Source organism: Lactuca serriola, chromosome 4 (genome assembly GCF_051521515.1).
Source record: "Lactuca serriola cultivar US96UC23 chromosome 4, Lser_US96UC23_V15, whole genome shotgun sequence".
NCBI classification, from domain to species: Eukaryota; Viridiplantae; Streptophyta; class Magnoliopsida; order Asterales; family Asteraceae; genus Lactuca; species Lactuca serriola.
This window is the reverse complement of record NC_136411.1, coordinates 278096592-278109189: the sequence shown is the minus strand read 5'-3', so window position 1 is coordinate 278109189 and position 12598 is coordinate 278096592.

Here is a 12598-nt window from a genome sequence, read left to right as displayed (position 1 = left end):
GGCTTAAGCAGTCAAATTAGGGTTTCCTAGTTGAAACGTGGCTAAGAGTTCCACTAGGGTTTCTGGACGTTTTTGGGCAGCCTCCTCTCTCCGTATTCTTCATCCTCTTGCTCTTGGTGTTTGTGAGCCATTAGAGGAGTGACACTTGTGACTCTAAGCTTTCTAAAGCCATTACAAGGAGGATTTGAGATAGTTATAGCTACATAACAATCAAGGAAAGATCTAAACCCCATTCTTATGTTAATATTATTAATAGTATGCTAGATCTAGGTTTTAAAGTCTTGGATGAATTTCATGTTCATTAGACAAACCTAGATCCAAGCATTAGGGTTTGCATGAGCACATAGGATGTTCTTATGGTTAAAACCCTTCAGTGGTATCAGAGCCTTGATTGGTTTCTATTGTATTGATGCCTAGTACATTCATTCTTGTTGTAAAATCGATTTTTTGGCCCCCCTGACTGATGAACTTGGCGAGTTCCAATATGGACTCGGCGAGTAGCTCCAACTCGGCGAGTCCATAAAGGAACACGACGAGTTCGAGCATCAGTCAGAGCAGATTTCAGGATTTTTACCTGTTTTGACTTAAGATAATTGCCATAATTGTTTAAAATTAATAAAATACGAATTTTATTGATTCCTTATGATTATCTTTGTCAAAATAAAAGATTTTGGTCATCTAATTAGATAATTGTTACCTTATTTGATAAATGTTAAATTATTTGAATTATTTGATCATTATCTTGCAAGAATTTGAACTAGATCTAATTAGATAACCACCAATTAATTGTTACTTGCCTTATTTTAATTATGTGATCTAGAATATTCTTGATAAAGTTTGGAAAAGTTTCAAATTAATCCCTTTAGGTTTTATAGTTTAAATTTTAACTTAAAAGTTTTGTTTTTGAAATTTAAATAAGTTAAACCCAAATGTTTTGAAATTTTTCAAAACTTGCCCTCAAGTTTTGGAATTAAAAAGTTTAATTTAGGAATGTTAAATTCTAAAACACTAGTGATGTTTTGAAAAGTTCATATCACACCCTTATGGTTTTATTAATTAATTAAGGTGTATAATTAAAAGAGGTTTAATAAATCCATAAGAGTTTTGGTTTACAAATTAATTGAATTAAAAGTATAATTGTTAAATTTGACCACCTAGTATTTTAAAAGTGTAAAATACACCCTATACTATATATAACATTAAAAGTCTAACGTTATATATATGTATGAGTAAAAGTCAGTCTTACCGTTAGTAGGCCTCATTCACGAAGCTGGTCTATAAGGGGTGTTTAAGGAAATTGCCTATAAAATGGCGATTGAATGGGTATCCACTCTTACCCACCGCACTCTTGACCAGTGGAGGGTCGTTAGCCGAACGGGTAGGATAGGATAGAAACCTTCCATTATAAGTATAATGAAGTATAAAGTAACTAAATGTTTTACAAAATTCTCAATTTAGTTACTTTAGGCAAAAGTGAATTGATGTAATTCGATGAAATTACACTTTGTGCCCTTGCGACGATGTTAGTGGAGCGTGTGTGGTTAACCGGCACACTAAGTGGTTCTAAGCAAAGGTAGCAAAGGGTGACTCAATGTTTGTCATAGTTTGGTGGAGCGTGTGTGGTTAACCGGCACATCGAATAGGTGACTGTAACATTTGGGGGCACCGTGTAAGTTTGCATGGTTATTCACACCCTGTTTTGTGATTCTCGGCACCCCAGTCACAAATCGAGGGGCATATCGAGATTTAAACATGCCATTGAAAAGTTCAATGAATCTCAAAAGATCTAGGAATTTTCAGTAGATTTAAAACCTAATTTTGTTTCCTTTTTCATGTTGGAAATTAGTGAATCGTCATTCACTTACCTTCAAATGTTCTGCAATTTGGGTTACGGCATCCCTCTCCCAAGTTTTAGAGTATTGTGTTGGGTCCTAGAGTTAATATCTCATTTGGGTGATTTATTAAGGACTCAATTAATCAACTAATTTGAATTTTTCTCCTGTTTTGTAGATGTCAAAGTATGACAACTATGGTCTTCCCAAATCCTGTGGAACAAGCTTTTCACATGAAGATGATATTCCACGATTCGATCGAGGAACACGAGATCATGCTTCACTTCCTCCACCTCCTCCTATTTCTCTCCCTAACCCACAAGTTCAAAAGATTGAAAAGTTCAAACTCACTCAAGCCCTTTTGGCAAGTAAACATGAAGAAGGAAAGTCAGTGTGTGCACACGTCCTAGAGATGAAGTCACACATTGATAGGTTAAGAATGTTGGGATCTGTTGTCTGTGACGAGCTGGCTGTTGACTGGGTTCTTCAGTCACTTCCTGACTCACATAGTGAGTTCGTAAGAGAGTACTATATGATAAACCACGACGTAACCCTCATCGCTCTCACCTATATGCTTATTGCTGCTGAATCAGCAATGATTTGGCGCACTGGAAAAGCAAAGTTGATTGGTGGATTTGCCTTCCAGACCTCTATGGATATAGGCAATGACAAAGAAAGGCATGTCATGATCGAAAAGTTTGATCATAAGAGAAAGGCAAAGTCAGAAGTAGTTCCGTGTGCTGTTCCAAGAGAGTCAATTTGCTTTTATTGCCAAGAGAAGGGGCATTAGAGACGAAGCTGCTCTATTTACCTAAGAGATCTAAGAGATGGGAGAGTCAAAACATATGGCTCTACTTTAGGTAAAATCCATTAACTAACTCTTTTAAGTTCCTATTCTAGATTCTTAATACATGATGTGATAAGATTACATTTCGATGTTTTGTAGGATCGAAGAAAAGAGAGGAAGCTTAAGGGAAGAAGTGAGCGGAATCTAATCGTGAAGAAATGGATTAGAATCTTGAGCTACTACTTGGAGTTAGAATAAGATTGCTAAGAAATATGTATTAACATAGTTTTTCAATTGAATTGCATTGTAAGGACAAATTTTTCCGCAATAAAATAAATTTTGATTTATATTATTTATTTATCCTTGCAATGGCGTGTATGAAAAATTGATGTTTGTAAGTTTTTATTATTAGCAGTAATGGATTTGATTCTTAATTATGTTATTTGAGGAAAGGTCAAAAATTTACCAAATAGGGAAAGTTTCTCATCGCCCAAGTTTCAATTGGATAGAAACTTGGAATCATACAACTTGGTTGCATGATGAATGAGAAATATCATATTTGGAAATTAGACTAATTCGTTGACAAAGTGTCAAGTGAAGGACTAGGAGATCGAGTACACAAGGTTGTGTGTTGATCAAGTCCACCACAAGAGTGACAAAGATATTCATCATGATTTACTAAAGGTTTAATAAATATGATTATACTTATAAGATTAAGTGTAATTCCGAGTTTGAAAGAGTTTAAATCAATAACAGAACGAATAAGAAGAATCAAGTAGGCAGAACGATAAAAGGTTCTCTATTCTAAGAAGAAGGGAGAGTACCTTTTATTATGTTTTATGATAGGTCTTAATGATTAAGAACCATATCTCAATTTATCCTCTAAGTGAGTCTTAGTGCAATTGTATGTCTAAGAAGAGGAGTCGAGAATTGAAGAAATGGTTAAATCAAGAAGTCAATCATACTTCGTTCCAAATACAAGTCTTAGAGCTAAGATTGTGAATTGAGTGACAAGTCTTAAGAAGGTTTATAACATTCAACAAATGTGGAATTTAAAAAAAATTATTCTTGTACATTGGAAATTGGAAAGTTGTGATGTCTTGGATAAGACAAAGACCAACTAGGACCAATTTTGTGAAGTGTTTTGTCTTGATAAAAGCTACACTAACTCTTGAATATTTGTTTGTCAAGAAATGTTTATTGACAAGAGAATATTATATGTCAAGGAGTCAGTGGGAGTCTTAATGGTCTTGAAAAGTTTCAAGAACTAATCAAGAATAAACCTTATCGATCATCACTAGCACCCGACTTGAGGTTTACAACCTATCGTGTTGATACTATGTTATTTCTGTGCAGTTCCAATTGAGTTAATTATGCATGTGAGTTTTATGAGTTCTCATTTGAACGCATAAAAGGCAAGCACTTTGATCAATGAAAAGTACATTGATAGAAAAGGGTGAACTGCTTAACTACTTGGAAGACATGGTGGGAACCCGTGTTACCATAAGGCAAGAGATCAAGATTGAGAAGGTTCGGTCCATATGAGTTTGGATTTGTCGCAAACTTTGGTTTTGACAAATTCGTATGGATAGGAACACATACACCATTAAAATCTAAGCGTCATAAGATTCCCTCCTTCATGAAGATGACTGTGAGGAAATGCTTTCACTAAGAGAGATTTTAAGAAGATAGTGATTGTGAAATTGTATTCTCAAATTCGATTATGGTTACGGTATCCCTTTCCATAATCCGAATTGTGAGATTTGGCAATTAGTCTGAATTGTTTAGACACACATATGAGCTATCTAAGGCAAAGGTGTATAAGATTAAGAAGCTTAGATAAAATATTATCAAAGCATTAGGTATTAGAAATATGAACTTAAGAAATTCAATAGGTATTGTTTTCTGGAAGTTTAGCTATTTTATGAATACATGTCAAAGCTAGTGGGAGCATAAGTGTTATATTAATATGATAATAATCATCATGATAGTGGTAGCATAAAAGTTGTGCTTGTATGATTATTAAGACAAGTATTTCAAGATTAGCAATATTAATTATAGAAAACAAGAGTTATACTTTGCAAAGTCATAAGGGTTAAATAGTTGTTTTGCTATAATTAAGGGAGAAAATAGTATGCTTCATTTCAAATCTAAAGGCTTAGGTTGTGGAATGTTAATAAATTTAGTCAAGGATACATAGTGTGTTCTCAAATTTCGATTATGATTATGGCATAGTTCGAATTGTGAGAATGTGGTACACAAAATCTTATGGCATAAGATTGATAAAGTATCAGATCTTTATGCATCGTGTCCGATACGCTTCGGGTAAAGGATCGATTGCAGATGCTATAATATTTTACCATTCTAAAATTTTTCCAAATGTCTGGCGCATTAAGAGGGAAAAAGGACAAGAATCGGTTTTTGACTAAGATAATTAAACAACTATCAAAGGACGATCCAAAGCTCACTAAGGATTGGTCGCTTGTGAGTAGTTGGAAGTATGGTATCGGATGGAACATATCTACATTATTATGAATAGATAAGATTCAATTAATAATGAGTTGTCATATGGCAAGTATGGAAATGTTTCAATATTGGGAGTTGGATATTGAGAATCTATGTCTAGATTAGAAACTTTTATGCAAGAAGGATGTTCAAAGGAATGTACTTTGAGTGAGAGACATCATATCTATAGATATGTTTCTGATAGAGATTGGCCAAGTCTTGATGATTTTGAGCTATGACTTTACGAAAGAATCATTGCATAAAGTGTTAGAATCTAGCATAAGTAACAAGAATTTGATATTCTTATACTTATGATAAGGATTGGGAGTTGTGAAATGAGTATGATTGGAAATGGTTTCATTTGATATATTTCACAAAGTAAGGACTGTAGATAAACATTGTGTGCATGCTGAGAGCATGGGACGAGTGTAGTTATAATTTAAGTAAGAAGTTGATTACCCGAAACAACAAATAATTAGTAATCAATATGGTGATTAAATAAAATGTTTTATTTATACCCAAAGTTTGGGGCCATATGGGATTAGTATTATTCTTGTGTTTCACTTTGCATGTTTTTACTTCCTGAATAATTAAATTGGTTCAGAACAATCGAATTATTCGAACGAACCACAGTCGTTCATATGTCGGAAGTAGGTATGAATGAAGATTGTCGTGAATCGGTGTATGGATTGTATAAAGTGTATTAGACATAAGCAAATGTTTGTTGCAACGTTCATGAGTGCTTATGAATATGAGTTTGAGCATTGGATTAAACCCACGCTCACTTTGATCACTTCATGGATTTTATCACGAGTGATTGGTGAGACGATAACATCTTATATTCTTGAAACCGAGATGTGTGAGTTGTATCTTGCGAGTCGGTTACACATTGATAATATGTAAACGCACTAGTAACTTGGTGTTATAAAACATATTGTTGTGTGTGATTCGGTGAGTGAGTACAAGCAAGCATTGAATCAAAGTTTATCCGTTCCTTTTATCCAAAGTAGGATGAAAGCGATATCTTTGGGCCCCTCGATGATTTAGTAATGGCACCTAAGCGCTTGGCCAAGCAGAGACTAATTTGATGTGTTCAAATGTAGTCCGTTGTCAGTCGTCATAAATCGGAAATCGGGAAACAGTATAGAGAGAATGATTAAAATCCATGTCTCACGTCTATACGATATCTAGAATGGAGGAATATATGATCCCTTATCTAAAGGACACGCTTCTGATAGGATCAGAGTTGACAACGGTTTTTGAAAGCTACGATTGCAGATCAGGATCTTAAGTCATACGCAGAATAGTTATTAGACTTATCCAAGTGGGAGACTGTTGGATTAGTGTCTAAGTCCATAACTATTTTGGTATGTACTTGACCCGATGGTGCATGGTCCTTTTGGGTTGCCTTCACCAAAGCAACTTGATAGGATGAATTATGAAGAGAAAGGATTAATTATGATTTATTAATATATTATAAGAATAATATATTAAAGGAGAAATCATATTGTTTAATTAATATTGGTCAAGAATTAATTGATAATTAATTTTATGGCTAAAAGAGATTAATTAAACTTAAGGGAATAGAATTGTAATTATAAGATAATTGCATTTGAGCTATGGATCACCTTGGAATAATAGGTTGGACGAATTCTATGGGGAACCCATTAGAAATCATCCAAGGGATATTCTAAAAGGGTTCATGGGCTGCTTAGGGCTTAAGCAGTCAAATTAGGGTTTCCTAGTTGAAAACCCTAATAGCCTATATGTATATATAGTACCCTTAAACCCCAAAAATCTGGCTAAGAGTTCCACTAGGGTTTCTGGACGTTTTTGGGCAGCCTCCTCTCTCCTAATTCTTCATCCTCTTGCTCTTGGTGTTTGTGAGCCATTAGAGGAGTGACATTTGTGACTCTAAGCTTTCTAAAGCCATTACAAGGAGGATTTGAGATTATTATTGCTACATAACAATCAAGGTAAGATCTAAACCCCATTCTTATGTTAATATGATTAATAGTATGCTAGATCTAGGGTTTAAAGTCTTGGATGAATTGCATGTACAATAGAGAAACCTAGATCCAATCATTAGGGTTTGCATGAGCACATAGGATGTTCTTATGGTTAAAACCCTTCAAGACTGTGGCGGAGATCACCGCCAAGTTTCGAGAGCGAGCTTTGTTGATCCCTCAGTACGCGACAGATGAGAACATGAGGAGGACCCGATATCACTCTATGCTGAGAGAGGACATTCGGGAATTTGTGAGCTTTACAGGGTGCAAAACCCTGAATGAGATGGTTGATAAGGCCCTTGAGAGGGAGATGGAGTTGGAGTCCCGCACGAAGCGGAAGACTGAGCAGGTGCAGGCAGCGGGGACACAGGCTAAGAAGCCTAAGACCTCCGATTCTTCGAGTAAGGGCCAACAGGGTCAGGGCTGGTGTGCCAAGTGTGGGAGATTTCATAGTGAGGCTTGTCAGACAGCTGGGATGCCAGGATGCTACTCTTGTGGCCAATAGGGCCACTTGAGTAAGGATTGCCCCAAGAAGGGCTTGATATGCTTTCACTGCAACCAGACAGACCATAAAAAGGTCGATTGTCCGAGGTTGCAAGGAGGAGGAGGAGGAGGATCGGTGGTAGCACCCGCGCCCGCCACTATGAGGATTATTGATGGCCACCCTAAGGCGGAAGCTCCAGCGGTAAAGAGTCGCGCATTCCAGCTAACTACCGAGGAGGCTCGGGCCGCGCCAGACATCGTGGCTAGTATGTGTTCATTATCCTCTGTCTCTTTTATGTTAAATGTTTGTACGTATGCTTATTATGATTTGTATAGGGACCTTTCTGGTCAATTGTATGACGTCCCATGTCTTATTCGATTCAGGGGATACCCGATCTTTTGTGTCTCTTGCGCTTAGCAAGAAATTCTGGGATGCACCGGGGATTATGGATACCCTGCTCAAGGTGGAGATTGTAGATGATCGCACCGTGAGTGCTACGAGGGTGTGTCAGGACTGTGTCCTAAATGTGCATGGCGAAAGGTTTCGCATTGATTTGGTTCCCATACCATTGTGAGGATTGAAAGTGATTATTGGGATGGACTGGCTGGGGGCCCATGGAGCCATGATCGATTGTGAGCGGCAGCTAGTCCGGGTTCGAACCCCAAAGGGGGGGGGGGACTGGTTATCCACGGCGAGAGGACCACGTAGGGCCCGACCCTTTGTTCGGCTACGAGGGCAAGGAGGTTTCTGCAGCAGGGATGCATGGGATTTTTGTCCTATGTTTCAGATACACGAGTAGAGGCAGTGACGGTTATCGATGGTGTACCAGTGGTGCAGGATTTTCGGGACGTTTTTCCCAAAGAATTACTCGGAGTGCCTCCGGAGAGGTAGGTGGAGTTTTGTATTGACCTGGTACCCGGTGTCGCCCCGATAGCAAAGGCACCGTATCGGTTGGCGCCACCCGAGATGCAGGAATTATCGGCACAGCTTCAAGAGCTTCTAGACCAAGGGTTCATCCGTCCGAGTAGTTCTCCGTGGGGAGCTCTGATCCTTTTCGTGAAAAAGAAGGACGGGTCGCACAAGATGTGCATTGATTACAGAGAGCTGAATAAGCTTACGGTGAAGAACCGTTATCCTTTGCCTAGGATTGACGACCTGTTTAATCAGCTTCAGGGAGCATCGTGGTTCTCTAAGATTGATCTCCGGTTAGGGTATCATCAGATGAGGATTCGGGATGAGGATATACAGAAGACAGCTTCCAGGACTCGTTATGGGCATTACGAGTTCGTGGTGATGCCCTTCGGGCTCACCAATGCTCCGGCCGCATTCATGGATCTCATGAACCGGGTGTGCAGGCCGATGTTGGATCAGTCGGTGATTGTTTTTATTGATGATATCCTGGTCTACTCCAAGACCAGGGAACAGCACGAGCAGCATTTGAGAGAGGAGTTGGAGACCTTGAGGACGGAGAAGATGTATGCGAAGTTCTCCAAGTGTGACTTTTGGTTGCGGGAAGTGCAATTTTTGGGTCATGTCATCAATCAAGAGGGTATTTCGGTAGACCCAGCGAAGGTGGAGACTGTTATACGATGGGAAGTACCAAGGAATGCCTCAGAGATTCGTAGCTTCTTAGGCTTAGCGGGTTATTATCGGAGATTTATCCAAGATTTCTCCAAGACTGTTGTGCCATTGACCAGTTTGACCAAGAGGAATTTGGCTTTTCGATGGGGTGAGGATCAGCAGAGGGCTTTTGAGACCCTGAGGCAGAGATTATGCGAGGCTCCGATCCTAGTACTACTCGAGGGATTAGAAGATTTTGTGGTATATTGTGATGCATCGATTTCAGGGTTGGCTGCGGTACTGATGCAGAGGGGAGACGTGATCGCATATGCCTCGAGGCAGTTGAAGCCTCACGAAGCAAATTACCCCACGCATGACCTGTATGGGGTGAAATTCGTTGTGTATACCGATCACAAGAGTCTGAAGTATTTGATGGACTAGCAGAACCTGAATACGCGACAGAGGAGATGGTTGGATGTGCTAAAGGACTATGACTGCGAGATCCAATACCATCCAGGGAAGGCCAATGTGGTGGCCGATGCATTGAGTCGCAAGGCGACGGGGTCGCCGATCAGGGGTATTTGTATGAGGGTGACGGTAAGTCCACCCTTGATAGACATGATTCGAGAGGCTCGGGTCGAGGGGGTGAAGAAAGAGAACTGGAAATTGGAAAGAATTCGGGGGTAGTATCCTTTGTGTTGTTAAGGATAATTGTGGCTTGTTGACGCAGTGTGGCAAAGTATGGGTGTCGATGTCAGGAGGAGTGAGGCAGAGATTGTTAGAGGATGCGCATAAATCCAAATTTTCTATACACCCAGGTGCAACAAAAATGTATAGGGATTTGAGGCTGAGTTATTGGTGGCCCTGCATGAAGCGGGAGATCGCCGGATATGTGGAGCGATGTTTGACCTGCAGGAAGTTCAAGGCTGAGCACCAGCGACCTCATGGTAAGGTTAAGCCATTACCCATTCCCATGTGGAAGTGGGAAGAGATCACTATGGACTTCATCACGAAGCTACCGCGGACAGCGAGGGGAGTAGATGCCATATGGGTGATCGTGGATAGACTAACGAAGAGTGCTCCCTTCATTCCAATCTCCGAGAGTATATCTGCAGAGAAGTTGGCGTACATTTATGTTCGAGAGGTGGTGGCTAGGCTCGGAGTGCCGGTATCAGTGGTTTCAGATAGGGATGTTTGGTTTACATCCAGGTTTTGGAAGAAGTTCCACGAGGAACTAGGTACTCAGCTGCATTTTAGTACGGCATATCACCCCCAGACCAACGGCCAAAGTGAGAGGATGATCCAGACACTGGAGGATATGTTGCGGGCATGTGTGCAGGATTTCGAAGGGAGTTGGGATACGTACCTCCCACTGGCAGAGTTTTCGTACAATAACAGTTATCATGCCAGTATCGACCGAGCACCATTTGAGATGTTATATGGACGGAGGTGCAGGACCCCAGTTTGTTGGGATGAGGCTGGACATCGAGTTTTGGGGAGCACGGAGGTGGTACTTGAGACCACCGGACTGATTCAGCAGGTGCGGGACCGATTGCGAGTCGCGCAGAGTCGCCAGAAGAGTTATGCGGACCGACGGTGATCAGACCTCGAATTTCAGGAAGGAGACTTTGTCTTACTGAAGGTGTCACCCTGGAAAGGGATTATCCGGTTCCATAAGAGGGGCAAATTGGGTCCCCGGTTCTAGGTCCGTTCAGGATCATAGCCCGGGTGGGCAAGGTGGCATATCGTTTAGAGCTCCCAGAGGAGCTTAGTCGGATCCACAACACCTTCCATGTGTCTCATCTCCGGAAGTGTGTTGCCGACGAGTCTTCAGTCATATCCTTGGACGACATTCAGTTGGATGGGAGTCTGAATTATGTCGAGAGACCAGTTGCGATCCTAGACAAGAAGACGAAGAAGCTCCAAAATAAAGAAGTGAAGTTGGTAAAGGTGCAATGGCAGCACCGAAAGGGTTCCGAATGGACCTGGGAATCGAAAGATGAAATGCGAGGTTTCTATCCGGAGTTGTTTAGACCAGCAGGCTTCGAGGACGAAGCCTAATTCAAGTGGGGGAGAGTTGTAACATCCTGATCCTCAGGTATTAATAATGATATTTTGGTTTGGTTTTTGAGAACCTACTCGGCGAGTTGGCCTCCCTACTCGTCGAGTAATAGCGGGTTTGTCCGCGAAGTTTAATGATCTACTCGCCGAGTCCATTATGGTACTCGACGAGTAGATGCTGGCAGATGAAACCCTAGATTTCGGGGGCCTTGCACCCTATTTAAAGGGTCATTAGCCTCCCCTAGCCCCCCCCCCCTTTTTACAGCTCTTTACCTCCCAAAAACCCTGATTTGAGTGTGAGTGTGTTTCTTGGTGATTTTAAGCTTGAAGGAGGGATTTGGTGAAGGAAACACTTGAGGAAGCAAGCTAGAGGAAGCAAAGGACTCGTGGGGATTCAAGATCTACTTCTGTGGTGCACTTTCTGAAGGTATTAAGCTGTTCCTTGGCTCATATCCACCCAAAACCCTCTTGTGCATGGACTCTAAGAAAGGGCTTTTGTGTTTAAGCCAATATCTGAAGTTGTAACTTCAGATCTGGACTCCTTTTGGTCTTTAGATGCATAAAGTTATCAGTTGTGCCTAGCTTGTGCCTCCCCTCTAGTCTATGACTCCATTCCAAGCTTAGATTTGCTATTTTAGGGCCTTAAAGCCTTGCATGCACGTAAAGTTTGCAACTTTACGTGGAAAGCATGCCTCAGAAGATTAGATCTGTAATTTGGAAGCATTGCATGGATCAAAAGAGTATGTATGGCCTAAGATCTGATAGGACTCGGCGAGTCGCAGGGGGTGACTCGGCGAGTCATATGAAGGCAGGCATGGACTCGGCGAGTTGGATGAACGACTCGGCGAACCCGATGAATAGTCTTAGACTCGACGAGTTGAAGGAACAACTCGGCGAGCCGGATGAAGATTACCTAGAACTCGATGAGTTGAAGGAACAACTCGGCGAGTCGAGTAAGATTTCCCCAACTATTGGATGTTCGTAGTCGTGTCGAGTGTCAAGCAAGGAAACTCGACGAATGATCTTAGATTATCAATCAAGATCGTGTGAACTTGACGAGTCACCTCGATGACTCGGCGAGTAGACGTTATCCCGGGAAACTCGGCGAGGCACTAGTTGTACTCGACGAGTTAGGGTCAACTTGGACTGTTGACTTGATCTTGGTTGTAGTTTACCAGGATTGACTTTGGGGAAATGACTGGATATTGTATGACACTTTTTAGGCAGTTGAGTGGAGCAGCTCGTGGGGTATTTTTGGTCGCACAGTGTCAGTTCAGCATTCGTGACAGGTGAGTCTTCTCACCATACCTATGGGTCTAAGGCACCAAGACCGGCCTATTATGTGATTATGATATATGTG